Source organism: Ochotona princeps, chromosome 22, assembly GCF_030435755.1.
Source record: "Ochotona princeps isolate mOchPri1 chromosome 22, mOchPri1.hap1, whole genome shotgun sequence".
In the NCBI taxonomy this organism is placed as follows: Eukaryota; Metazoa; Chordata; class Mammalia; order Lagomorpha; family Ochotonidae; genus Ochotona; species Ochotona princeps.
Genome location: NC_080853.1, coordinates 36049173 through 36076506, shown reverse-complemented (window position 1 = coordinate 36076506; position 27334 = coordinate 36049173). Strand labels below are relative to the sequence as shown.

The following is a 27334-nucleotide window of genomic DNA, read 5'->3' as shown; positions in this document are numbered from 1 at the left end:
CAGCCCAGCAACAAAAGCCACCTAGCCAAACTCCACCCGTGCGACCGGGCCAATGGGACACGAGGACCAGGACACCACCAGGCCTCAGGCAAGCAGCGCCGCGCCGCGCCTGCGCGCTGCAGATTCTGAAGCCACCGCGCCCTTCGCGAGGTGGGCGGGCACTGCCCGGGCATCCGGGTCCCTCACCCCGCCCCCGCCGCATGAATGAGAGGCGCGGCGGCCGCCCCTCCCCCTCCGGGCCCGCCCCTCGCCCGGGGCCGCGGAGCTCACAGTCGGCCGCCACCACCTCAGCCGCGCGGAGCTGGCGGAGCCCCCAGCCCTGCACGCCCGTCCCCGGCCGCCGGGCAGCCCTGCACGCCCACCCCCGGCCGTCCGACGCCCGCCCGCGGCCCGCAGCCCTGCTCGCCCGCCCCCAGCCGCCTCCGCCGCCGCCGCCGCCGGCGCGCCCGGGTGAGTGCGCGGGGAGACGCAGGGCGGACCGCCGCCCCCGTGCTGGGGCGGGTCCCGGGCCGGGATGCTGAGGGGACCTGGGGCCGCGCAGCCCAGCGGCGGGGCGGGGGTCCCGAGGCGTGGAGGACGGGGACGGTGGGCTGGGGTCCCCAGGCGTAGAGGACGCGGGCAGTGGACGGGGGTCCCGAGGCGTGGGGGACGGGGTTCCCGAGGCGTGAAGGATGCGGGCGGTGCATGGGGGTCTCCGAGGCGTGGGGGACGCGGCTGGCGGGGGTCGCGGGCGGTGCACGGGGGTCCCGAGGCATGGAGGACGCGGGCAGTGGACGGGGGTCCCGAGGCGTGGGGGATGCGGGCGGTGGACGGGGTCCTGAGGCGTGGAGGATGGGGAAGGTGGGTGCGGGTCCCGAGGTGTAGAGGACGCGGCCGGCGGGGGTTGTGGACGGTGGACACGGGGATCGCGGGCGGTGGGATGGGGTTCCGAGGCGTGGAGGACGCGGGCGGTGGACTGGGGTCCCAAGGCGTGGAGGACGCGGCTGGCGGGGGTCGCGGGCGGCGCGGGTTTTCCTGCTGGGGGTGCCCTGCTCTCCTTTCTTTGTGGCTGGTTGTCACAGCGTGCCTGGTAGTGGTCAGGGCTGGCTGGGCTTCCTCGCTAATGAAAGGCAGATGGTGGCCGCATCCTCTGCTGCCCTAGGCCGGAGGATGGAGAGCCCGCCTTTGTTTGCGGGGCCTACGGCTGGGTGGCACCTGTGCCCGATGCGGCCCTGCACAGCCTGTGTTCCCCCTCCGCCTCTGGGGGCTTGAGGGGCAATGCACCCCACAGTGCTGCCGGCGTGCAGGGCGCTGCTTGGAGATGTCTTGGCGCTGCGGGAATACGGCTGTCCTTGTTTCTAGGATACTGCCGCTCTGCGCTGCAGCTCAGGCCTCTGGTGTTCACAGAAGGTGGTCCAGCAGGTTCTCCCCCTCCCCGCTGCACCCGCCTCGGTGCTCTGGCAAAGGGTTTTATTGCTTATTACCCCCGACTTGTGCCCTTGCTTTGATCTGCATTTTCCCGTTCTGTTGTCTGGTGGTGCAGTTCAGCTCAATGGCTCCTCTTACAGGCCTGTTGCAAAACAGAACACCTTTTCCCCTCTTCATTGTCCTCAGCCCCAAAGAGGGGAGGTTTGCAGGTCCCCCCAGACTTTGGCTGGGTGGGACTGTTGCCGAGAGGCACAGCTTGGAAGGCTGTGGTAACAGCGGCTGTCCTGGCTATATTCTTTACACCAAATTACCTAGATTTCCGAAGATAGCTGTTGCTTTGATGATTTTCGGTTTCTGTTTACCCTTAACTTTTGCTGTGATGAGAAATTAGCTAAGCTCGGTTACAAGAATCACACTTCCAAAATACTTCGGTTTGTTTTTTTTTTTCGGTCTAAAAGAGCAATAGTTAACAATCTGGGAGCAGCTTATATTGGGTATAGGAATGAATGGATAGGTTCTGTTGTCATTAAGATTCTCTAGGATTATTTTTGAATCACTTCTATTTTAATTTGTTTTTGCAGTGCGAAGTGAAATATAAACCAAGTGATTTCCCACAACATATGCTTATGTATATTTCCCCCTTTTTCTAAAACCTTTGCTTTGGGGGAAATTTTCCATTGGTTGGGTGAGGATCCATAATTGTTGGTAAAAATCTGACATTATGTGACTGTGTTTAAATTGGAGGGGGGAGAGTAAGACTTGGAAAGTTCACTTTTCAGGGCCAGGCACAGTAGCCTAGCGGTTAAAGTCTTCACCTTGCACATACCAGGATCCCATGTGGTCACCTGTTTGTGTCCCGGCTGCTCCACTTCCCTTCCAGCTCCCTGCTTGTGGTCTGGGAAAGCAGTCAAGGATGGCCTAAAGCCTTGGGACCCTGCACCCGTGTGGGAGACCAGCTCAGCTCAGATCAGCTCAGCTGCAGCCGTTGAGGCCACTTGGGGGGGGTGAATCAATGGGTCAAGGATCTTTCTCCTCTCTGTAAATCTGACTTTTGAAATAAAAAGAAAATCTTGTTTCAAAAGTTCACTTTTTAGTTGGAAAATTTGTGATTTAATGATAAAAATGAAGTTTTACCTTTGTGAGTAAATGAAATTTTAATATCAGTGGATGGATTTCAGAATTTTTCTAAAAAGAGGTTTGTTAACTAGTGTTACAAATATCGAAACAACCCGAATACATTTATCAACTGCCTGTCTTGACTAAAACATTTTTTAGGCATTCCTTTAACCATGAAGGGAAGTTGTTGGATAAACAATAGTATAAATGGAATAGTACCACAGTTTCATGGAACTTTAATTTTGGAAGCTATTTTTTAGATCATCAGAGTCCTAACCAGCCCTGTTAATCACACAGCCCCAAGCTGAGCATTTTTGTGGTATGGGGATGGTGGGAAAATTCTAAAGTGGCTTCTGTATCTTCAAATAGGTTTGATTTGGATCAATGATATAGTAAATGCATGATTGACATTCACTAGAATACTAATGTTAGTGATGTTGGTAGCATCTATAGCGGTACTTTTTTTTTTAAGATTTATGCATTTTTATTGAAAGGTCAGATTTATAGAGACAGGAGAGACAGAAATATCTTCCATCCACTGGGTCACTCCAAAAGTGGCCACAACACCTGGAGCTGCACCAGTCCGAAGCCAGGAGCCTCTTCAGGATCTCCCATGCAGGTGCAGGGGCCCGAGGCTTTCAGCCATCCTGGGCTGCTTTCCCAGGCCACAAGCGGGGAGCTGCATGGGAAGTGCAGCAGCCTGGACATGAATCAGCGCCCATATGGGACCCTGGCGCATGCTAGCCTGACACTTTGTTAACCAAAACCTGGATCCATTATCCTCCTAGCAATGTGGATAAATAGCAGTTTATTCTAAAGTCAGCAGAATGCTATTGTAATATGTTAGCTTGTGTCCTAAGCAGTGATCTCTGTGGTCCAGCTCTGTCACTGCTGACCCTTGCGGTGACAGCATTTGCAGTGTTTGTGCTCCTGTGTCCTGGCTTCTCGCCTTCGGCAGTCTGGGTCTGTGTAGCCATGCCTCAGTCCCCATACCGTGAGCCTTCAGTCTGTGACAGTGTCCTGTTAACTCACAGATGAGCTATGCAGGGAATTAGTACTATATTTCCTTCTTGGACCACTGGCTTCTTCTGAATTAATTACTCTTTTTTTTTTCCGTTGGTTTAGTATTTTTTTTAATCAGTCACTCATCCTCGCATTGCTTTACAGAACTGAGAGAGATGAAGCCCTCCTCCTCCTCCACTCTGAAGTACCACATCGCCCTCATCCTGGGACTTTTCCTTTGTCATCGTCTTGGGAATTCCTCCCTCATGTGGGGTCTCCTATATCCTGGATCCATGCCTCCCATATTTCTTTTAGTAGCTTCCTGAAAAAGGGAAAATTAAAAGTCTGAAATTCCTTCCCAAATTCCTTCATTTTACCTTTGTACTTCAGTGTTAGTTTAATTCAACTTTGAATTCTAGATTGAAAATTAAAGATTGCTCTATTTTATTATTATTATTTTTTATTGGAAAGTCAGATATACAGAGAGGAAGATCTTCTGTCCACCGATTTATTCCCCAAGCGGCCGCATCGGCTAGAACTGAGCTGATCTGAAGCCAGGAGCCAGGAACTTCTTCCCAGTCTCCCATGTGGGTACAGGGTCCCAAGGATCCTGGTGTGTGCAAGGCGAGGACTTTAGCCCCTGGGCTACCATGCGGATCCCTAAAGATTGCTCTTTTGAGGCATGGCTGCACTCAGAAGTGCACTCAGAAGGAGCCATGCTCTTCCATTCCTGTCTTCTGCTCTGGAAGACTGTGTCCATCTTCTTTCTGGAGTTGTCAGTATTTTGTGATGGATGCTGGTAGAGATCTTTGTTTTGTCCCTTTTGCCTTTGGGACAGCTGTATTTTCCAACAGCGATTGTACCGTGTGTGTACAGGTAACCACACACTGCACCTCACCCATGTGTTGTCCTTTGCGTTGCTGACACACCATGCAGAGCTGGGGTGGGCACTTAGTCCAGCTGTTCACACACCATTGGAACGAGCACTTCCCGTTCAGAGAGCTCGCGCTTCAGTCTTGGCTGTATTCCTGACTCCTGTGAATGCGCATTCTGGGCAGGCAGCTCAGTCCTGCCGCCCAGGGCGAGTCCTGATGCAGCGCCCAGCTCTCGGCTTCACCTTGGCACAGGCTGGCTGTTACGGGAATTTGAGGAGTGAACCAGAGGATGGGATGTCTCTTTCTGCCTTTCAAATAAATAAATAATTTTTAAATTTTTAATTAAATGAACAAAAAGAAATGAAATCTTATGACCATCGAGCGTGTCAGGAGCTGGTGTGGTGGAAAGATCGTCCACCTGTGTTGCTGGCTGCTCAGGGAGGGCAAGTCACCCTTCCATGTGGAGAGTCGTCATTGTAGACAGGTGTGTGTTCATGGGAGGTGGGAGAACACTTTTTACTTCTGAGTGGAATCATCATTGAAAAATATCAGTTAACATTAGAGTTTCTTCAAGAAGCAAAGTCATCTCTAGAATCAACACAGAGGATATATGGAACATTTTAAGCTTTGTGATTAAATGTCAGGACTAAATATGACAAGTATTTTGTTTGCATGAGTTTCTTTGTTAAACCAAATAGAACCCCATGGACCATGATCGTTGTCTTCGTGTTTAGTTTACGGATGTTATTTTTAAAATATCCTTTGTAACGTGTGATTTTTTTTGCTACCTCTGACCACTTATCCTTTGTCTAGCTTTCATTAAGTGCACCTGAGCGGCTGAGCTCTGTCTCCAAGGGAAGGCTCTGAGGCAGAAGCTTGAAGTGGGCACTCCGCGCCGCTCCGCCAAGCCACCACTGAGTCTAAATAAGCTCCTGCCTGTGATTCAGAGCATCTTCCCACTCCTTCAGCTTGCCAGCAGCCCACTCTTCCCTGTAACATAAGCTGGTTTCATACCTCACTGAGGGGAGGGCTGAGACACAAACTCTTCATCTGCCCCTTCCCCATTATGCGTGTTTCCTTCCTGGTGTCAGAGGTTAGCTGTCTGCCCAGCCATGTCTTCCCTACCTTGTATCCCTCGAAACTCCAGCTCCTGCCTTGGCAGCAGCTCCCCAGGGGACCCCCCCATGCTGCACGCACATTATGAGCAGAGTCACTCAGGCCAGCACCCCAGGTGAGGGTCAGCTGCAGCGCCCTGCTCATGGCCCCAGTCCTTGGGGCCCTGCCACCCAGATAGGAGCCCTGGATGGAGTTCACAGCTGTGAACTTGACCCTGCCCTGGTCTTTGTAACCATCTGAGGAGTATGCTGGTGTATGGAAGATTTGTATTCTTTCTCTGCCTTTCAATTTCAGTAAATAAATCTTCCTGAAAAATGAAAATGAGGGGCTGGCATAGTGGTTCAACAGGCTAATCTATTCTAATTAAAATAAATCCTTTTTGGAAAAAAGGGACAGACAGGAGCCAGTGTGATAGCTCAACTGGCTAATCCTCCACCTGCAAATGCCAGCATCTCATATAAAGGTTGGTTTGTGTCCCAGGTGCTCCATTTCCCACCCAACTCTCTGCTTATGGGCTGGAAAAGCAGTAGAGGAAACCCAGAAGAAGGCCCTGTTTTCGAACCAGCCCAGCTCCAGTCATTGTGGCGCCTTAAGAAGTGAACCAGTGGACGTAAGATTTCTCTCTGTGTGTCTCTCCTTTCTCTGTAAAAAGTGCCTTCCAAATAAAAACAAATAAATCTTTAAAAGTAAGTAGAAGTTGGGCCCGGCGGCGTGGTCTAGCGGCTAACGTCCTCGCCTTGAAAGCCCCGGGATCCCATATGGGCACCGGTTCTAATCCCGGCAGCTCCACTTCCCATCCAGCTCCCTGCTTGTGGCCTGGGAAAGCAGTCAAGGACGACCCAAAGCTTTGGGACCCTGCACCCACGTGGGAGACCTGGAAAGAAGTTCCTGGATCCTGGCTTCAGATCGGCACAGCACCGGCCCGTTGTGCTCACTTGGGGAGTGAATCATTGGACGGAAGATCTTCCTCTCTGTCTCTCCTCCTCTCTGTATATCTGATTTTGTAATAAAAATAAATAAATCTTTAAAAAAATAAGTAGAAGTGGAACAATGAAATGAATTAATTCCCTTTTGTATACCTTTTGTTGCTTTGGCGCACCCACCGCTGGCTCCTGGCTTCACTGTCTCAAAAAGAACCATATTTCTTATCTCCTCTTTGAATTCTCTTGAATTCTGCTGCTGCTGCTTGATTATTTTGTCTCTTATCTTCACTATGGAAAGACAGCTCCAGGAAGGCAAAGACCACATCTCAGTTCCCTAGAACAATATCTACACCAGTATTTTCTCAATATGGGCACAACAGACTTTTTCAGATTTATTTATTTGAAGGCAGAGCAGGGAGAGAGAGATTTTCCATCTGCTGGTTCACTCCCAAAATAATTGCAGTGGCCAGGGCTGAAGGTCAACTGCAGTGGCCAAGCCTGACAATCAGCTGCAGTGGCCAGGATCAATTGCAGTGGCCAGGGCTCCTTTTGGAGAGGCAGGTGTCCAGCGCTTGGATCATCTTGCACTGCTTTCCAGTTCCATGAGCAGGGAGCTGGGTCAGTTGTGGAGCAGTGGCTTAACTCACTGTGCCACGACACTGGCCCCTGACAACTGACATTTAACCTAACAACCTTTAAAAATGTTTAAATTAACCTTTTAAAATGTTTTTAGCAAGATGAGTTGACATTCATTTGGGACCCCACATCAAGGAACTAGGCACAAGTCTTGGGTTTACTTCCAGTTCCAGCTTCCTGCTAATGCGCTGCCTGTGAGGCGTGATAATGACTGCCACTCACATGGAAGCCTAGATTGGGTTCTGGGGTGCTGGCCTCAGCCTAGCCCAGGCTGACTGTCACAAGTGTTGGCAGTGAATTCATGAATGGAGGGTCTTTCTTTTTCTGCATTCCAAATAAAAACATTGAAATTTTCCTAAAAAGTCCATTTTCATTTTAAATTATCCCTTTTTGCTTTACTGAGTTAAAAAATCATGGAGGCTAATAATAGTTAATTTTCTCCTAATGTTATATTACACATCATTCTTTTGTAAGTGTGATTTTCTTAAAGATTTATTTAGCTTTATTGGAAAGGTGGATCCACAGAAAGGAGAAACAGATCTTCCATCTGATGGTTCACTCCCCAGAGGTCTGCAGTGGCTGGAGCTGAGATGATCCAGAGCCAGGAGCTTCTTCTAGGTCTCCCATGCAGGTGCAGGGTCCCAAGGCTTTGGGTCGTCCTCGACTGCTTTCCCAGGCCACAAGCAGGGAGCTGGATGGAAAGTGGAGCCGCCGGGACATGAACTGGTGCTCATAAGGGTGCCAGTACTGCAAGGCAGAGAGTTAACCAGCTGAACTATCCTGGTGCCCTCATAAGTATGGTTTAATATTGATAGTTTTACTCCTAGATTCTGGCATCAGACTGCTTGAAGTTTAATTCTATCTCTTTGGCTTTTTGCCTTGTGACCTTGGGCAAGTTTTCTGATCTGTTTGCTCATCTGGAAGATAGGAATAATAATAATACCTACCGGAGCTAACACAGAGGCTCATCTGGCTAATCCTCTACCTCCAGTTGCTGGCGTCCAATGTGGCTGCTGGTTCATGTCCCATCTGCTCCACCTCCCATCCAGCTCCTTAGCTGGCAAGACAATGAAGGATGGCCCAGAGTCTTGAGATCCCGCACCCACTGCTGGCTCCTGGCTTCATTAGCTCAGTTCTGACTGTTTGAGGCCTCTTTGGGAGTGAACCAGCAGATGGAAGATCTTTGTCTCTCCTTCTCTTTATAAGTCTGCCTTTCTAATTAAAAAAAAATCAATCATTACAATAATAATAATACCTAACTTACACATTCCTTATATGGGTCAAATGAGATAATGTAAAAAATGTTAAGTTCAATATTATCATTATTAAAACATGCAGAGTGAAAAATATCACAATTACAGTCATTAAGGCTTGCTCTAGGGGAGATCTGCCTGTGACCTGGTCTCAGTGTTTTATCTCCTAGGGTAAGTGGGCTATGAATTGGATTCAGTTGTTTCTGGCTTTGCAGTTGGTTGGTTTTCCTGTTCCTTTCCCCTGTATTCCTGAGATAAACCCACGTAATAGACTGGCAAGGTGACCCACCTTGACAGAGCGTCATAGCACTTCCTAGCTGTTTGCTCACTTGATCACTTAATAAAATATAGTTTTAAATTTGTTTTTATTTGGAAGGTAGATTTTACAGAGAGAGGTGTTCCATCTGTTGGTTCATTCCCCAAATGGCTGCAATGGCCAGAGCTAAGCTGATCCAAAGCCAGGAGCCAAGAGCTAGGAGCTTCCTCCCAGTCTCCCATTTGGGTACCAGGGACCAAAGGTCTGGACCATCCTCTGCTGCTTTCCCAGCGGCCAGGACATGAACTAGAGCTCATGTGGGATGCCAGCATTAGCAGGTGGGGGTTAACCTGGCCCAAATGAAATATTTTTATTCCAAGCCAAATCCTGTTTTTGTTTATTTGGCTTGCCTAGAGGTGAGATTCCTTATTCATTGTAAATTTTCTTATACTTGAAAATGGAACTTCTTAAGTTCCCAGTCACCAACAGGTGTTTTGTCTGTCCGTTTGTTGTTCAGTTACCGTAAGACACTGCTCTGCTCACCTGTGCACTGGCTGGAAGCATTACCTAATCTGCTGGGAGGGCACGTGAAGGATTCAGGTAGGCTCTTGGAAAGCTGAATGGAAACCAAACCTGCCAGCATTAGGGAACTCTTTTCCACATGGTCAGTTGCTGGGTTTGTCATATTTCTTATTTGTCGTTTTTATTTTGGAAAATTGGTTAACAACCACAGGAATATCTTAGCTTTTAAGACAGATCTAAGACAAGTTGAAATCCAGAGCAGTTTTAAGTTTCTGAAATTGTTTCTCGAAGCAATTAAAGAGCTGTTACTGTGCCCCTTACACTATCTGGGTAGGTGGTGGAGATTCGTCCAACTGTCCGAGTGTTTCTGACCTCAGCGTGTCGTGTTGGTAAATCGGGGCTCCTTAAAGAATGCCAGCTGCTGTGGAAGCAAGTGTGAGAACTGCACCGAAGGTGGCCCCCGAAAGCCAGCTGGCTGAGCTCCCGTTGTTCTGAGGTGGGGACCAGACACTCCGTTCTGTGCCAGCTGGCCTCAGAGTAACTGGCAGGTGGCCTTCCTTGTGGTTGGCCAGTCTTGGAAACACCAGCACGGTCCCTCTGTCTGCTGTAAGGGTAGGCATTCGGATACCAGAGAGCAGCTATGGCTTCTATGCCTTCCATGGTCCTCCCGGGAGTGGGACGAGCCTGCAGTGGTAAGGAAAGGAGGCCACTTTTTACATAATGTTTCAGGTGAATCCTATGTGAAGTTGTGAAGTTGCTTTGGAACTTTAATGAAGTTTAATGCAAATTAAATGTTTATGGATGCAGTGCTGAAGTTATGAACATTGGGTATTACTAAAGGAACTAAGACATGTTTTTTATGTTAATCAACTTCCAGTTTACCTTTTAGAGTTCTTGTTTTCATTCACTTTTGTCTAAATGAGATCTGTTATTTTCATTGTTGTAGTTATGTATATGAATAATTTTTTTAAACTTGTGGTAGACCTTAAACCACAGGCTTCTGAGGAAGTCTGATTACAGGAGCTAGTGTTGTGGCATAGCACGGAAGCCACCACTGGGAGAAGCTGTCATCCCATGTCAGCTTCGTATTGATACAGCTGGCCAAGTCTGTGGACCTTGTCCCGCCAAGGGAGTCCACCATGGCGCCTGTGGCACCTGGCTTGGGCCTGGCCCATATCTGGTTGGCTGTCCCAGCTGTTTAAGGAGTAAACCAGAGCATGGAAGGTCTCTATTGCTGTGCCTTTTAAGTAAAATAAATAAATAAATAAAAAGTCTGAGTACATATGTTAAAATCTCTCATTTTAGCTGTTGTTTCCTGTTTTAAGAACTTATGTCAGATGCACTTTTTCATCTCTTTTAGCAAAATTAATGTAGCAATCTAGTTGAGAGCAGCAGTGCAGAAATGGCACTGCAAGTGTAATGAGCATTCAGTTCATTCAGTCACAGTGTTTATTCTCAAAATTAGCAGCTTTATCACTGTCACTGTGCTTCGTGTTGCCTTGATTTTTTTTTTTTTCAAATTTAGTGCTATATAAACGATGTCTGTTTAACTCAGGAAAACCAGAGAAAAATAGCTACTTGTGTCTCTTCATTGTTCCTTCCAGCTGTCAATGTGCAAAGCTATTTTTGGTTTGTCGTATCCAGTTAGTCTCTTCATCTTTGGCTGAATCAAAATTTTGGCAGTTTGTGGGAAATGGACAGGAAGGAAAATCAAAGGTATAAGCTTGTGTGTGTGTGTGTGTGTGTGTGTGTGTGTGTGTGTGTGTGTAAAAGACATTGCCAAACTCAGAAATATGTTGAAAATGTCATACATGGCTATAATTTTTCTGAAATTTTTTTGTTTCTGAAAATAGACCAGGAGGAATTTTTGTGGTAGTGAAATGATCCCTCATAGAACAACAGATCAACAGCCTGAGGCAGTATAATACTGAAGTGTCACCTTAGGTAACCTAGACTGAAACGCTTCTGTGCCCATAGCTGCATGGATTGCTTATTGCTTACGACAACCCTCAAAGAGCTCCGTAAGGATGAAGAACGAAAGATCAGAAAGCAGCCTGTTTAGGTTCACACGGTCGGGGCAGGTTCGGGACCCAGGCCTCCCTTCGTCCTAGTCCACTGCGTGGCACAGTTGCTGAATCCTGACCATTCTGATGCTGCCCTGCACTGACTCTGCAGGACTGTTGGTACAGGAAATATGGAGACCTTTTCAGAGACCTTTCTTTGCTGAGGCGTTTTAAAGCAAATCCTAGACATTCACTGTGGCATCCTTTTATAAGCATCTGTTAAAAAAAAGTGTATTATCTATCGAACCAAAATACCATCTAATAAAATCAACGTTTGTTCCATGGTGTCTTCTAACAGCTGGACCCTGTTGAGCAAGCCGGGATACCTCAACTTTTTTAAAGGTGGTTTCCTCCCTTCAGGATTCAGAGAGCACAGATCCCATTTGGCCATTTTGTCTATACCGTCTATTTGGATTTGGGGCGGTTCCTTCTTTTTTTGTTTTTGTGTCATGGACTTTTTGTAGGAACTGGGTCATTTGTTCTGTGGAATTTCTTGCGTTGGGCTTGGTCTGTTTGCATCCTTGTGTCACTTTGTTGCTCTGTCCCCAGAACTTAGCTCTGCAGGTCCTATAGAAATCAAACCAGTGGCTTTTGTTGTTGTTGCTATTTGTTTGACAAAGAATACTTTGTAGGAACTTGATGTTGCATTGCATCCAGAGTCCTGTAGTGCTGTTAAAAGATCCCACTGGGGGGGGGGGGCGGGGGCACACAATAGCCTAGCAGTTAAAGTCCTCGCCTTGCATGCGCCGAGATCCCATATGGGCAACGGTTCATGTCCCAGATGCTCCACTTCCCATCCAGCTCCCTGCTTGTGGCCTGGGAAAGCAGTGGAGGATGGCCCAAAAGCTTGAGACCCTGCAACCCTGTGGGAGATCTGGAAGAAGCTCCGGGCTCCTGGCACAGCTCCGACTGTGGTGGCCGCCTGGGGAGTGAATCAGCAGACGGAAGAGCTTCCTCTTTGTCTTTCCTCCTGGCTATATATCTGACTTTGCAATAAAAAAATAAATAAATCTTTTTTTAAAAAAAAAAATCTCACTGATGGTCTTGTCAGTTTGAGCTATTTTATATGTGGCAATTTTCTTGTCCTACCATCTCTTCTACATTTATTAATAGGAATCCTATAAAGAAAACCTGACCTCATCAAACCAGGGTTGTTTGGGGTTACCCTGAAATACAGCTTGTCTGAGAGACTGCCTCGTAATTTTATACTAATTTGTCTCTGATAAAGATAATGAGTTGCAATCAGAATAAAAGGAATGGAGTTAGTTGAACTAAGGACTTAATCTTTGTGTTAATACCGCTATCTGGGCTGTGGTACCTCTGAAGGTGAATGAACAGGGAACCCTCCCGTAGACTAGAGCCGAGCAGTGGGGAAGAAAGAGCTCTGGATTAGGATGAATCGCTTCTCAGCCTTTGGGTAAGATCAAGAGTAGATTAGGATGAAACGGGGGGAGGGGCGGGGTGTCCCGAGATCATCGAGATCCTACGCATCTTCCTGAAATGGGAATGACTGGTCCAGCCATTCTTTAAGACTAGCCTCTATATCAGGGTAAGCACTGCTAAATTCCTGGGAGGGTCCTGAATCTGGTCTCAACAAATTATTTATTAAATCAATCTGTCAGAACATATTGTTTTGGGCCCGGCACGATGGCTCAGTAGCAAAATCTTCACCTTGCAAGCGCCAGGATCCCAAGTGGACAGCAGTTTGTGTCCCAGCTTCCAATCCGGCTCTCTGCTTGTGGCCTGGAAAGCAATAGAGGATGGCCACTTACCTGGGACCCTGCACCCACGTGAGAGAAGAAGCTCCTGGCTTCGGATGGCTCAGCTCCGGGCGTCGCAGTCATCTGGGAAGTGAACCAGTGGTTGGAAGAGCTTTCTCTCCTTCTCTGTGTAAATCTGCCTTTCTAATAAAAGTAAATGAATGTTTAAAAAAATATTGTTTCTTCTCAGATGAAAAAGAAAATACTGATGGTCATATTGAACACTTTTACAGATTAAAATGCTGCTTAATCAAGATATTTTTAGAAAGATAACCCTTTGACCTAAAGCTGTTTAGACTGCAAAGATAACTCTGCTTCCTTTTCTTATCCCTTTGCTACCCAGGATGACATCAGGAGAATTTGGTTTGTTTCTTTTTTGTAATAATAACTTTTTTTTTTAAGTTATTTCAAAGAGCTAGAGAGAGAGATTGAGAGATCTTCCATGCACTGACTGAGTCCTTCCCTCCCCATGGCCACAACAGCTGGGACTGGGCCAAGCAGAGCCAGGAGCTTCTTCAGGTTTTCTGTGTGAGTAGCAGGAACCCAAATACTGGAGGCGTCCCCGCTCTGTCCTGGGCCGTTCGCACTGGCGGCGTCCTCCTCTGGGCCATTTGCGCTGGGGATGTCCTCATCTGCTCTCCCGGGCCATTGGCAGGGAGCTGGCCTGGAGGTGGAACAGCTGGGATTCAGACCAGCACTCATACAGTGCCAGTAATACAGGTAGCAGCAGCTTACCTTCTGTGCCAGATCCATCATTTCATTTTTGCAATTTTTATGATTTCACAGGAATGTTATTTAGTGATTACTTGTATAGGTTTTTTTTTTTTTTTATGTTGATTTGCTTTTCTTTATCTACTTGAAAAGCAGAGTGGCAGAACGAGTGGGTGAGAGAGAGATGAGAGATCAAGCTTCATCCCCTGGCTCTCTCACCAGATACCTACAGTAGGCAAGGCAGGAAGCCAGATCTCAATTCGGGCCTGCTTCTGGCATTCCAGAGCCTAGACACCAGCCACTGCTGCCATGCAGGATCTGTTAGCAGGAGCAGAAGCTGGATAGTGGGGACCTAACCAAGGACTCTGATATAGGATGCAGATGTCACCAAGTAGCGGTTTAGCCTACTAACCATAATGCCCTCCCTAGATGTGCACTGTTTAAAATATATATATTTTTATTGAAAAGGCAGATTTACTCCCCAAAAGGCTACAGTGGCCAGAACTGAGCTGGTCTGAAACGAGGAGCTTCTTCCAGGTCTCCCACACAGATGCAGGGTCCCAAGGCTTTGGGCTGGCCTCGACTGCTTTCCCAGGCCACAAGCAGGGAGCTGGATGGGAAGTGGAGCAGGTGGGCCATGAACCAGCTGCGCAAATGGGATCTTGGAACTTGCAAGGGGAGGAGTTTAGCCATTGAGCTATCACTTCAGACCCGACACTTGTTCTGTTTAACTAATTTGAACAATCTAATCTTAAAGTTTCTCATTAGCTGTTCCTCCCCAGACTTTAAAAAGGGAGCTTGACAAGTCAGATCTGTAGGGCACAGATGCAAACCACAGCCCCTGCTCTGCCTTTTCTGTGTTTCCCTTTAAGTTCTTTTCTCTCCAGAATTATTCTGTGTGTGTCTCTGAAATGATGTCTGTGTAGACTACAGAGATGAAGGTTGTATGTTGTAGAATTAATGGTTAAACATTTTGAAAGGCAGGAGGAATTCTCTACTGAATCGTGTTCCTTTTATTAAATTGTACTTCACTGGGGAGAGTCCTTTGATCACCATTTCTCATGCCTGTTGTTCAGTTTCAAATACCTTTACATATTGATGTCACTGAATAAATTAGTGTTGAAGAAAACCTTATATTCTTGTCCTGCTCCGTTTTACCCTAAGCCAGTTGATGTTTGATGTATCTCCTGAACTCTTGTGTTCTGGGAAAGGTAGCCTTGATATCAAATGAGTAGTAAATACAGTTCTCCGCTTAGTAACCATGTCTAGATAGCTGTATTGTCTTTGAGGATGTCCTGAAAAGTATGTGCTAATGTGATTTCTGCAAAGGTGAACCCTTGCTGTGAATATGCTATTTATTTCAAAATAGTAGCCCCATGGGTTTTCTGTGAAAGATAAAGAATGGTACTATAAAAAGATTCCTAGAAAAAAAAAATCAAGATAAGTATTTTTAATCAGTTACGCTAAGCATGAAAGCCAGTAATTTCTCAGCAGGGCTCTGAAATGGTTTCAATGCTGAAAATAACATTTTCTCGCCTTTTTTATTATTAAACAAATGGCTTATGTAAAACACCTACTCAGTACAAGTCGTTGTGCTAGGTCCGATGGAAATGGTGCACTTCTCTCTTGAGAGCCCTTCGAGGAAGTTGTATTTCAACTGTTGCCTCTGAGTTTTTATTTCTGCAGCCAGTGTCCCTTCCCCGGGGGCCACACCGCCCAGCTTTGTCCTTTTGTCCTGTCCCTTGTTTAAGTCCTGTAGCAGAGCCTCTAGCCAGTGCGGCTCTGTTCTCTGGAATCCACCAAGCTTATGTTTTCTCTTCCTGTCCTCCAGATCAGGGTGGGTTTTGTCTCTTCCAGTAGCTGCTTACAGGTACAGTCTTCCCCATTTGTGTCTGATTATTAAACAAGGATCTTGTATGTATCAAAGATCTTGTGTTTTCTAAGTGTGTGGCTTCACTGATCCACCTCTCTTTGTTCACATAGTGATCCTTACAATTGGATCCTTCAGGCTTCGTGTGAGTACAGTTGATCTCTCTCGGTGAGAGGGAGCTAGGTTGGAGCTAGGTAAGGAGAGGGTGATGGCAAGCCTGAACACCAGAGCAAGTTGTCCTTGCTGCCTTTCAGTTAGAGATACAAGACCAGTTAGGCTACCAGGTCCAGCTGGTGGTCCAGCTGGTGGTCCAGCTGGTGGTCCAGCTGGTGGCAGGCTCTGTGCCAGAGGCAGTTGGATGATATCAACACTGCTGCCATTTCATGGTGCTTGGCACTTTCCCTTTTCAGAGATTCTATCTAGAACATTTCTCTTTCTCACTTTTTTTTTTAAAGATTTATTTATTTTATTACAAAGTCAGATATACAGAGAGGAGGAGAGACAGGAAGATCTTCTGTCTGATGATTCACTCCCCAAGTGAGCCGCAACAGGCCGGTGCGTGCCAATCTGAAGCCAGGAACCAGGAACCTCTTCCGGGTCTCCCACGCGGGTGCAGGGTCCCAATGCATTGGGCCGTCCTCGACTGCTTTCCCAGGCCACAAGCAGGGAGCTGGATGGGAAGTGGAGCTGCCGGGATTAGATCCGGTGCCCATATGGGATCCCGGTGCGCCCAAGGCGAGGACTTTAGCCGCTAGGCCACACCGCCGGGCCCTCTTTCTCACTTTTTAAAAACAGCTTTATTGAGACAGTTTACATCCCACATATTTCATTCATTTGAAATATACAATTCAATGGATTTTAGTATATTTACAGAGTTGTGCCTCTATTGTCATAATCTTAGAATATTATCTTACTGTTATACTAAAATTCTTTTTAAAAAATGACATAGTGGGGCTAGCACCATGGCTTAGCTGACTGATTCTCCAGCCTGTGGCACTGGCATTCCAAATGGGTGCTAGTTCATGTCCTGGCTGCTCCACTTCTGATCCAACTTCCTACCTGTGGCCTGAGGGAGCAGCAGAGGGTTGCCCAGGTCCTTGGGCCCCTGCACTCTCAAGGGAGACCCGGAGAAGGCTCCTGACTTCATATCACCCAGATCTGGCCCTTGCAACCATGTAGGGAGTGAACCGGTGGATGGGAGTTTTTTGTCTTTCTGTCTCTCCTCTATAAATCTCACTTTCAAGAAACAATGATTAAAAAAAAAAAAAAAGGAATAAAGAAAAACCAGGAAGGGGAGAGAGGGCTCCTGCCTGCTAGCTCACTCCCTAGGTGCCTAGTCCAAAGCCAGGAGCCTGGAGCTTCTTCCAGGTCTCCGATGGGAGTCCAGAGAACCAGGTACTGGAGCCATCTTCTGCTGCTGTCCCAAGCCATGAGCAGGGAGCTGGATAGGAAGTGGAGAGGCCAGGACACAAACCAGCCTGCACATGTGACGCCAGCACTGCAGACAGCAGCTTTAGCTGCTATGCCACAGTGCCAACCCCTATAATCACATATAGGAAGAAAACATGAAATGACGTTTATTTGAGAGAGAACTAACCCCTCACTTCCCACGGCAGCCAGGGCTAAGTCAAGCCAAATCCAGGAAACAGGAGCTCAAGTAGCTGGGACGTGTACTGTCTGCCAGTATGTTAGCAGAAACCATGAGGTTTGATGCCAGGCACGCCCCACTGTGGGTGCTGGGTAGCCAAGCAGGGACTGACCTTGTTACACCACAGTTCCCTGTGACTATCAGAACTGATGAGAAAGCCTTGTCAAGTTACTGTCAGTGCAGCAGAGAATGTGGCGAGCCGTGCCCCATCATTCTTTTTAGCTGCTTTGTGTACATGAATGGGGTCCTGATTGCTGGCCAGCCTTTCGGTACAGAGAACAGTGCTGTGTGACTATGAGAGACCACCATAGGCAAACTGTGTGCCCCTGCTGTCTGCTCCTACTGGCTGTTTGTTCTCCTCTTGCAACTCGCTTTGCCAACCAGTACATGCTGTATTTCTAATTCTTACATAAGTTGGAGTTGCTAAATGCTAGGAATTTTGAGATACTCAACTGTTGTTATATTACAGTTTGAACATCCCTCGTCTGAACATTTGAACTCTGAAGTGCTCTAAAATTCAAGTTGATCACTTCTCCGCCTTTTGGCTAAGATCAAGTCTAAAATTCAAGTTGATGGTCTTTGACTTCAAACAAGCAAAAAATTTTACACCTGACCTAATATGCTGGGCCACAATCAAATTTCACTAAAATATTTTGTAAAAGCACCTTCGGTCGGTATATATAAAAGATTGTACAAAACACAAATGAGTTTCATATTATATTTGGGTTCCAGTCCCAAGATGTTTCATTGTATTTATGTAAATAGGTCACAGTTCAAAATACTTCTGTTCCCAAGCATCTTGGGTAAGAGACACCAAACCTAAAATAGGAGTTTTGCAAACAAGGTACAGAGAAGTACATCCCCAGAGCATGTTCCCCACAAAACTTGTGCAGATTATTGAAAAAAAAAAAAAAAAAGGAAAGAAGCCTGTGTGCTCTGTGTTTTTTCTGGAGAAGCAGTCAAGGATGGCCCATGGCCTTGGGACCGTGCACCTGTGTGGGAGCCCCTGAGGAAGCTCCTGGCTCCTGACTTCAGATGGGCTCAGCTCTGCCTATTGTGGCCGCTTAGGGAGTGAATCAGCGGATGGAACATCTTCCTCTCAGACTCTCCTCCTCGCTATATATCTGACTTTCTGATAAAAAAATAAATAAATAAATCTAAAGATTAACATGTATTTCCCACAAATCGAATAATAGTGCTTTGATGTACAGTAGTAGTGGCCTGCCTTGTAAAAGGTTTGTTCCAGGGTTAATGATATTACAAGTCTTGACTCTGAAATCTACTTGTTGGGAAGTTATTCACTATTCTAGAGTGATTATGATCTTCCAAATTACAAATTCAATAAAGTCAGACTCACCTTCCTGAATACTGAAATTGATAGTGATCGCCCTGCCATCTGGGTTGTCCGTCATCTGTCCTGCCGTCTGGGTTGTCCATCATCCACCCTGCCATCTGGGTTGTCCGTCATCTGCCCTGCAGTCTGGGTTACCCATCATCCGCTGTGCAGTCTGGGTTGTCTATATGCCCTGCAGTCTGGGTTGTCCATCATCCATCCTGCCGTCTGGGTTGTCCATCATCTGCCCTGCAGTCTGGGTTGTCTATCATTCACCCTTGCCATCTGGGTTGTCCATCATCTGCCCTGCCGTCTAGGTTGTCCATCATCCGCCTTGCCATCTGGGTTGTCCATCATCCGCCTTGCCATCTGGGTTGTCCATCATCTGCCCTGCAGTCTGGGTTGTCCATCATCCATCCTGCCATCTGGGTTGTCCATCATCTGCCCTGCCGTCTAGGTTGTCCATCATCCACCTTGCCATCTGGGTTGTCCATCATCCGCCTTGCCATCTGGGTTGTCCATCATCCGCCCTGCAGTCTGGGTTGTCCATCATCCATCCTGCCGTCTGGGTTGTCCATCATCCGCCCTGCAGTCTGGGTTGTCTATCATTCACCCTTGCCATCTGGGTTGTCCATCATCTGCCCTGCCGTCTAGGTTGTCCATCATCCGCCTTGCCATCTGGGTTTTCCATCATCTGCCCTGTAGTCTGGGTTGTCTATCATTCACCCTGCCATCTAGGTTGTCCATCATCCACCCTTGCTATGTGGGTTGCCCATCATCTGCCCTGCCATCTGGGTTGTCTATGCGCCCTGCAGTCTGGGTTGTCCATCATCTGCCCTGCTGAGTTGTCTGTCATCCGCCCTGCCATCTAGGTTGTCCATCATCCGCCTTGCCATGTGGGTTGCCCATCATCCACCCTGCTGTCTGGGTTGTCTGTTATCTGCCCGCCTTCTAGGTTATTCATCGTCCACCCAAGGTCGTCATCAGCATGAGACTTCATTGTCTTTCCTAACAGAATAAGGGGATCCTAGTAAACAGAAAGAATTTGAGGCAGTCTTGGGACTGTAATGTCAGAACTTAAAATCATTGTCACTAGTGTCAAACCCTCGGGCAGCTTGTGAATTCATAACTGTTTACGAATTAGCGAGTTAAGTCATGGCATCTGGAATGCCGTTTTGTCCTGTAAAGTTTTCCTTATATGAGATGAACAGCCCAAGATGTTTAGGCTTTTTTTTTTAAAGATTTACTTATTTTTTATTACAAAGTCGGATATACAGAGAGGAGGAGAGACAGGAAGATCCTCCATCCAATGACTCACTCCCCAAGTGAGCGCAATGGCCAGTGCTGTGCTGGTCCAGAGCCAGGAGCCAGGAACTTCCTCCAGGTCTCCCACACGGGTGCAGGGTCCCAAGGTTTTGGGCTGTCCTCGACTGCTTTCCCAGGCCACAAGCAGGGAGCTGGATGGGAAGCAGAGCTGCTGGCATTAGAACCAGCACCCATATGGGATCCCGGGCATGTTCAAGGCGAGGACTTTAGCCACTAGGCCACTGTGCCGGGCCCATAGGCTTTTAATTTATACAGATTAGTGAGCTGGAAGTTGTTGGTAACGAAATGTAGCTAGACTAATGTCTGTTTTCCAGAACTCCATCCTGTGCCTGTCACTTGAAAAAGGAGTCTGCCTGTGGCCCTAGAAGGCGTGGCTCTGGCCCTTAGGTTTCTGTCTCAAGATCGTTCATACACTGAGCTGCATCAGCCTTGCACCAGTGAACCAAATGAGACTGTGATGGTAAGAACAGATGCTCATCCTGTGCTGTGCATACCCACAGGTGGGTGCTGTGACTGCCCTCACGTCACAGCTGGAAGGTTGGCACTTGCTCACAGGCCTTGGGGGGGGGTGGTGTGTGCAGGTCAGTGCCTCTGTTGTGGCTTTAGTGCCAGAGGCCATTTACTGCCCACAAACATTGTCTGATTTACCCTGATCTCCTGGCTAGTAAATTTTAAAACTCTCAACAATGTTTTTTCTAGTTTTAAAACTGTATCGTAATAAAATCTTTTTATCTTTTACTTTATTCCTCTTCTATCACTGTAAAAGTGCTTGTGGTTTACCAGATATCCTTATTTCACTTTTAGTACATCAAATTTATGCTTTCTAATCTTTATTCTTCAGGGATTCTAACTTCCTATTGGAATTCTGAAAAATTGCTGACTCTTACGATCATTTGGAATTTGCCAGTAAAGTCTTGGAAACTAAAGAACTTAACCCAGAGCCCCTCGAGTGAGTGCTCCTGACACGTCTCCCAGTGCAGTTTGAACTATCTAACGATTGCTCATGCTCTCCAAAGTTTGAATTCGGGTCCCTGACATCTTTGTTACCAATTAGAGAAGGAGGTCTTTATGTGAGGAAACTCAGTGTCTTCTAATAACCTTTGTATGTGTGACTTTCGTTATTAATTTAGCCTGTATGTAGACTGAACAAACCAAAGTCCTTTAATTTAAGAACAAATTAAATCTTTCACGACTGCTGCATTTAACAGAGTTGTATTGATTTCTGTCTGGAACTCTGCTTTTTCAGGGCGTGCTCACTGATTGCTGATTTATTTTCTCGTGAATGATCTGGCCTATTCCAATTATTACAGCCAGTCCTTTAAGAGTGACTCTCTTGGGCCCAGCGGTGTGGCCTAGCGGCTAAAGTCCTCACCTTGAAAGCCCCGGGATCCCATATGGGCGTTGGTTCTAATCCCGGCAGCTCCACTTCCCATCCAGCTCCCTGCTTGTGGCCTGGGAAAGCAGTTGAGGACGGCCCAAAGCTTTGTGACCCTGCACCCGCGTGGGAGACCCGGAAGAGGTTCCTGGTCCTGGCATCGGATCGGCGCGTACCGGCCTGTTGCGGCTCACTTGAGGAGTGAAACATCGGATGGAAGATCTTCCTCTCTGTCTCTCCTCCTCTCTGTATATCCGGCTTTCCAATAACAATAAAATCTTAAAAAAAAAAAAAAAAAAAAAAAGAGTGACTCTCTTGCCTAGCATTAGGGCCACTCCGGGTTTTTTTTAAGATGTTTTCTTGATTATCACATAGAATCAGTGATTCCCAGAGTAGGTTTGCACAAGCCAATGCTGCTTACAGAGCTGTTGGAGCATTTTCAGATGAAAATGAACCTGAATTTTAACTAAGAATTAAAATTATTAAAATTATTATCAAAATTATTAAAATTATCATTTGATAACTAAGAATAAAACAAGCAGTCAGCTCTGATAATCTTTTCTCACCAAATCTATTTAGAAAAAGGCAGGGTTTTTAACAGTCCTTTAAATAAGAATAAAAAAAAATTAAGTTCTTTAAGAATATTTACAAAGAAAAAACCCATTTTTTTAAGTGGCCTATTTTTCTACTTGTAATTAAATTTATTTGACTTTCTGTAATATGAACAGATATTAAAGAAGGTAAAAATGGTTGCTCAGGGGACAATCACTGGTTTTTTTGTTATATTTCCTTACAGGGACGTGTTTAGGCATAAACAAGGTACCTTCTCTTTTTAACTTTTGTTTATTTTTTTTAAGAGTTATATATTTTTATTGGAAAGGTAGGTTTACAGAGAGGCACCCAACAGCATGTGTGCGGGCTGGATAGTGGAACTGGTTAGGTTTAACTAGGCTTTAATGCCCATTGACATGTATGAGAGCTGAATGGGATGTGGGACAGACTGGACTAGTCTGCTGTACATACTGGCAAACCAGGGTGGGGGCGGGCCTAGTGGGGTTATTGTGGGTTGCTCCAACTAGGCTGCAGCTCCCACTGGTTTATGTGAGGGCCCAGTGTGTGCTGGGCAGAATCAGGCTGGACTGCAACACCCTTTGGTTCATGTGGAAGACAGGGCTGGGAACAGAACCGACCCAGCAATTGCAGCCACCAGCTGACTGGGGCGATGGTCTGTACCAGGCCCTGTACTTGCTAGTACATAAAAGAACTGGTCTGGGTTCACCTCAGACAAAGTTTCTTTAGGGATCCCCCCAATCGAACTGCCGGACTCAAAATCCTAACCGTGAAAAGACAGAGGACAGAACAAATCAATCAACTACCCCAGCCATATGTTGGCATTGAAAAACAGGGCAAACAGAGACTCTAAGATGGACTATGTCAAGCAGAGGATTTTTCACGACCTCATCGTGCTTGGAATGGCGAAACTGGCAGCAGTTCATAACTGTTGAACTATCAAAACCACTTGAGCAAGACCCTCGGAGCATGCCCCACATCAGGGACCTGGGATGGATGGGAGACTGAATGGGGCTTCTCCCTTTACCTCTCCCTTTACCCCAGATATAGGAAAAAAATGTGGAAATAATAGTCTTACCCACTTTTCTCTAGCCCTTGAACCTTTGTGCCCTAGTTAACTATGTAAAGATTGTCAAGAATAAAAATAAATGAATGAATGCAAAAAATTATATATTTTTATTGGAAAGGTAGGTTTACAGAGAGAAGGAGAGACAGAAAGATCTTCCATCCACTGGTTCGCTCCTCAAGTGGCCGCAACAGCTGGAGCTGAACTGATCCAAAGCCAAGATCCAGGAGCTTCTTTCGGGTCTCCCACACAGGTGCAGGGTCCCAAGGCCACAAGCAGGCAGCTGAATGGGAAGTGGTATAGCCAGGACTTGAACCAGACCCCTATGGGCTCCGGGCGAATATATGGTAAGGATTTAGCCATTAGGCTATTGCATCTGGCCCTCTTAAGTTCTTTTACATTAATAATATCATACCATGTACTGTTTTGTATATTTCAAACTTAGCAGTATTATGATGGAAACTGTTGATTTATCAGCCCAATATAGATGTACAGCTTTAGAAAAATTACAGAGTATAAAATCATAGTGACATATTGTCGCTGGTTAGAAATTGAGGCTGAAGATTCTGGTGCACGAGTGTCCTTGAGTGTGCACGCCATGCAGCTCACATACCGATTCCTGAATGTGGGCTCACGGGGTCAGTGGTTGAATCCTCCATCTCTCTGCTGGTTTGCTCTTTGGCCGGTTCGTGATGTCTGCCAACCGATGCCTTCACAAACAATGTGTGAGAGTGGATCCTTGAAGCCCCAAGCAGGGAGGGAGCTTTTTGGAATTTTTTGTGGGTTTTGGAGAGAGGTTTTATTGGGTCAGCCATTCCCACTTTGAGATTTAAAGAAAAAAAAATTTTTTTTCGTAATTGGGGAGGGAGGAGGATGAAAGGGGAAGGAAAGGAGAGAGGGAGAGATGAGAGATATCCTCCCTCGTGGTTCCCAGCCAGTAGGAGCTGAGAACTCTGGGCAGGCTGGTCTCCCCATCCTCACCAGTGCTTCCCAGGGCCTGCCCAGTTAGGACGTTGACGTCAGACGCTAGTGCGTGTGTTCACCTGGGCGTTCTGAAGCGGGGTGCAGGCATCTTAACCATTAGACCAAGTGCTAACCCTAAAATGATTTCTAATTTTTTGTGTCATTCTTTAAAGTTTCATAATTATAGCTTTAATTTTTTGTTCAAATCTTTGACACAGTGAATATGTTTTGGTGCATAGAATTAGGCTCTCTTATTTTTTTTTTTTCTCAACTTAATGGCCAGTTGTACCAATGCCATTACTGAGTAATCTCTGTCTTTTTTTTTTTTTTTTAAGATTTATTTATTTTTATTACAAAGTCAGATATACAGAGAGAGGAAGATCTTCCGTCCGATGATTGACTCCCCAAGTGAGTGCAATGGCCAGTGCTGCGCCAATCCAAAGCCGGGAATCTTCCAGGTCTCCCATGCGGGTGCAGGGTCCCAAAGCTTTGGGCCATCCTCGACTGCTTTCCCAGGCCACAAGCAGGGAGCTGGATGGGAAGTGGAGCTGCCGGGATTAGAACCAACGCCCATATGGGATCCCGGGGCGTTCAAGGTGAGGACTTTAGCCGCTAGGCCACACCACCGGGCCCTGAATAATGTCTTTCTATCACTCATGAGAAATGGCAGCTTAAAACACATTTAATTCCTATTTGATACTGAGCTGTTCTTCAGCATTTTTGTATCCAACAGAGTCAGTTAAGTGTGCTCTGTATTTGTAGTTTATGGCAACAGGTGTTCTGCTTCCTCCCGCACGTGTCTGTCAGGGACCGACTGGGCTCTCCGACCCTGTCTCCTCACTCAGCTGCTCTGGAGGAGTGCAGGGGCCTGCAGGTGTCTCGCATCACGAGACGCAAGCACTGGACGAAGTTCCCTACATCCCTCACTGGCAAGCAGTAATCAGAGACTCCATTTGCAGCCTAGGGCCGGGAAGTACATATACAGTGTGCCCAAGATGGAAAACTGAAGATAATTGGCAGACAGAAACCTTGACTAACTCTTCTGTTTTGTCCTGTTAATCCGTCAGTTCATGTTTCAGTAGCACAAAGTTTTCTTTTGTGGAAAATTTTTTGGCTGTTGTCTCATTTTCATTTTTCCTGTTGAAGTGGATTTAGCTTCGTCATCTAATTCCTCTCAAAGACAATCCTACTGAGTTTTATTTTAATTGTGCCTGCATTAATTGTGTAAGGAAAGTTGACCTTCAAGTATTTAGAATATTCACAATCAAGAAGTGGTTACATGAGGGTACTAAGTTTGTAGAAAAGTAGGATTGATAAGTAAGTTGATTTTGGTACAAAAAAATTTTTTGAAGCCTCCATATGTATGTAGCTTTATCAGAGTACACCTTTCCAACAAATTTGGAGTGTGTGCGTATCTCTTTTTTTCTCTGAAGATTCATTTATTTTTATTGGAAACACAGATTTATAGAGAGCAGAAAAAACAGAGAAAGATCTTCCCTTTGCTGGTTCACTCCTCAAAAGTGTCAACTGGTGGAGCTGAGCCAATCTAAAGCCAGAAGCTTTCTCCGGGTCTCCCACGTGCGTACAGGGTGCCAATGCTTTGGACCGTCCTCCACTGCCTTTTCAGGCCACAAGCAGGAAACTAGGTGGGAAGTGGAGCTGCCAGGATACAAACCAGCGCACATATGGGATCCCGGTAATTGCAAGGTGAGAATTAGCCAACTGAACCATCACTCAGGGCCTGCTCTCATGTTTTTAGTTATTCAGATATTTTTTGTCTTTTAGATTTTATTAATATAGGTTATATTTATTAGTAAATATCCTATTCTTCCTTTAATGGTATTCTTTTTTTAATCTTTTATTATTATTATTATCATTTTATGAGACACTTCCATAGGCCCTGGGATTTCCCTTATCCTGTCTCCAAGCCACCACCACCACCAAGTTCCTCATATCATTATTAAAATATAGTTCTTCATACACAGTCATATGTCCATCATTGCAGGCATGGACAATGGCAGAGAGTCCAGCATCCTATTGTCATATAGTAAACAGTTTCATTGGGAGTCCATCTTTGGTCTGGAAGTAGAGATGCATGCTGCATTGTATCCTCACATCTGGATATGTTAGTCTCCATTTCACAGTTACTATATATCCCCTTAAGTGAAAAGCCCCAATACAAATTCAACAACAGGAAGAAAAATAGAAATTTGTAATGCCTTGAAGTTAAATAACATGTTACTAGATATGACAGTCTCCATTACACAGCTACTATACATCCCCTTAAATGAAAAACTACAAAACAAAATCAACAACAGGAAGAAAAAGAAATTAAGAATGCCATGAAGTTAAATAACATGCTACTGAATGACTAATGTGTAGTTGAAGAAGTGAAAAAGAAAATCAAGAACCTTCTTGAAGAAAATGATGCTACCGTAAGATCTATGAGTCATTGAATAATTTAATCAGAAGAAAGTATTTTGAAGAGATGAAACTAACAACACCAACAAAAAATCAAAATCCATGAGCTACAGTTTTTACTGATCTTTTTTGGTGAAATGTGTCTCTTGTAGGCAACAAATAGATAGGTTTTGTTTTTTAATCCAGTCTACTTAATCTATGACATTCGATTGATTGATGAGTTTAAGCCATTTACATTCAGGGTTAATAGGAATGGGTGATAATTTGGTCCTGTCATTTTAGCAATGGGTTGTTCATTGATTTAGTCTTCTGTTGTTTTTTTGACTGGGATCTTCTTCCCATTTGCGTTTGGTTTTGGTGGGTGCTATTCCTCTTCTCTGTCAAGAGAACATCTTTAAACATCCTTTGTAGGGCAGGTTTGGAAGAGGCAAATTCTTTAAACTTTTCTTTACTGTGGAAAAATTTTATTTCATTTTCAAAGACTAAGGAAAGCTTTACTGGGTATGTTATCCTGGACTGACAATTTTTTTTATTTTAGAATCTGGAATATGCCATTCCATTCTCTTCTGGTCTGTAAAGTTTCCTGTGAGAGATCTTCTGTGAGTTTAATTGGCATTCCATTATATGTCAATTGATTTTTTTGGCATGCACACTTAAGGATCTTTTCTTTATGTTCAATTGAGCAGAGCTTGATTATCCTGTATCTTGGTGAAGATTACTTTTGGTCAACCCTGTTGGGAGTTCTATGCTTCTCCTGGATGTTGTTTCCCAATTCTTTCTCTAAATTAGAGACGTTTTTCCTTATTATTTCATTAAATGCATTTTTAAACCCAGCTTCTCTTTCTGCACCTCTGGGACTCCCATAACTCTTTTTTTTTTTTTTTTTGTTAATTACATTGCATTATGTGACACAGTTTTATAGGTACTGGTTTCCCCCCACCCCTACCCAAACCCTCCCCCCATGGTGGATTCCTCCACCTTGTTGCATAACCACAGTTCAAGTTCAGTTGAGATTCTTTTCATTGCAAGTATATACCAAGGATAGAGTCCAGCATCTTATTGTCCAGATAAGTTCAACGGCTTTTTGGGGAGACCATCTCTGGTCTAAAGGTAGAGCCGGCA

General features: G+C 45.8%; 1 protein-coding gene across 1 annotated transcript in view; it reads left to right on the top strand.

The window, feature by feature from the left end:
* Positions 1–226: 226 nt before the first annotated feature.
* RNF24 (ring finger protein 24) overlaps positions 227–27334 on the top strand; it is a 79778-nt gene continuing 52670 nt past the window's right edge. The window contains exon 1 of the mRNA XM_058679621.1: positions 227–450. The gene's annotated coding sequence lies outside the window, so the exon portion shown is untranslated. The remainder of the gene's footprint in view (positions 451–27334) is intronic.